Genomic DNA, 1,782 nt, shown 5'->3' with positions numbered 1-1,782 from the left:
CGGGGGGGGGGGGGGAGTGCCACAGGAAGTTCCAAATGCTAGCCTTAGCCCCTCATGAGGCTACTATGCGTAACAGTCCACACACAGTCCACAGACAGCTCCTGACAGTAGTGTGCTACTATGAGGGTCTGTACCGACAAAGCAGGAAGCAGTACATTCAAAACACTTTTTAATACACTTCCTTGTACATCCTTGGCATTTCATGCTTATTGTTGGTAAAGATGGCACCCAGAGTGCTTCTCTTCCGGGAGCTCAGGAAAGATGGCACCCGAGCTACCCAGGGAGGGATCCATACAGCGTTGTTCTTGATTCCCGTGGTAACTTTAAAGGGAGACTGTCACAATGTCCAGAGCCCTTGATGTCCTGCAAATGAAGGAGGAGGATGTCCTCAAATTCCTTGCAGCAGGAACCCACTTAGGTGGCACCAACCTTGATTTCCAGATGGAACAGTATATCTACAAAAGGAAAAGCGATGGCATCTACATCATAAATCTGAAGAGGACCTGGGAGAAGCTTCTGCTGGCAGCTCGTGCCATTGTTGCCACTGAAAACCCTGCTGATGTCAGTGTCATATCCTCTAGGAATACTGGCCAGCGGGCTCTGCTCAAGTTTGCTGCTGCCACTGGAGCCACCCCTATTGCTGGCTGCTTCACTCCTGGAACCTTCACTAACCAGATCCAGGCAGCTTTCCAGGAGCCACGTCTTCTGGTGGTTACTGATCCCAGGGCTGACTACCAGCCTCTTACAGAAGCGTCCTATGTCAATCTGCCTACCATTGCTTTGTGTAACACAGACTCTCCTCTGTGCTATGTGGACATTGCCATTCCATGCAACAACAAGGGAGCTCATTCTGTGGGTCTGATGTGGTGGATGCTGGCCCGAGAAGTTCTGCGCAGGCGTGGCACCATCTCCCGTGAGCACCCATGGGAGGTTATGCCTGATCTGTACTTCTACAGAGATCCTGAAGAGATTGAAAAGGAAGAGCAGGCTGCTGCTGAAAAGGCTGTGACCAAGGAGGAATTTCAGGGTGAATAGACTGCTCCGGCTCCTGAGTTCACTGTTACTCAACCTGAGGTTGCAGACTGGTCTGAAGGTGTGCAGGTGCCCTCTGTGCCTATCCAGCAGTTCCCTACTGAAGACTGGAGTGCCCAGCCAGCCACTGAAGACTAGTCTGCAGCTCCCACTGCTCAGGCCACTGAGTGGGTAGGAACAACCACTGAGTGGTCTTGAGTTGTTCTGCAGTCACACATTAATAAGCAAGGTGGAAATAAGGAAGAGAAGCACTCCGGGTGCCATCTTTACCAACATTTATAATCTGGTTTTGGCTTTTTATTTTCATAATGAAATGCAAGAAAGGGAATTTTGTTCCTCCCCAAATTTGTCATAGGATACAAAACCTGTTCCCACTTGAAAAAATATATACAAAATTCCTTGGAAATCATAGCAGTTTCAAGAAGCTGTGATGTTATCCTCACTTTCTGGGTGAAAAAAAAAAAGTCAATATGACATTCCAATGGGCAACAAAAACATGAGAATGTATCTCTCCTTGCTTCAGTTCAAATAAGGATTCCCAAGGCGGATCTGTTTATCTTTCAGTGACATTGCAGTCATCAAGGATATGAAGTGAAGTAGACCATCAACAGGTTTATGAATTGATTTAAACCAAAAGGCCAGGGTAGAACAGTTCTGTGACTACATTTCACCAAAATAGATTGTTGTGCTTTTGTGATAATTTAATATTCAGATTTTCACCTTGGTTTACCACTGTAATTCCTTGGTTCT

The 1,782-nt window shown here is 46.9% G+C and overlaps 1 pseudogene; it reads left to right on the top strand.

Annotated features, from left to right (window-relative positions):
- Window positions 1-316: 316 nt before the first annotated feature.
- Window positions 317-1,245, top strand: LOC107146285 (annotated as a pseudogene).
- Window positions 1,246-1,782: the final 537 nt, after the last annotated feature.

The sequence above is a fragment of the Marmota marmota genome, unplaced genomic scaffold, assembly GCF_001458135.2.
Source record: "Marmota marmota marmota unplaced genomic scaffold, marMar, whole genome shotgun sequence".
Taxonomy (NCBI): domain Eukaryota; kingdom Metazoa; phylum Chordata; class Mammalia; order Rodentia; family Sciuridae; genus Marmota; species Marmota marmota.
Note: the sequence above shows the minus strand (reverse complement) of the source record. Positions and strands in the feature narration are given on the sequence as shown.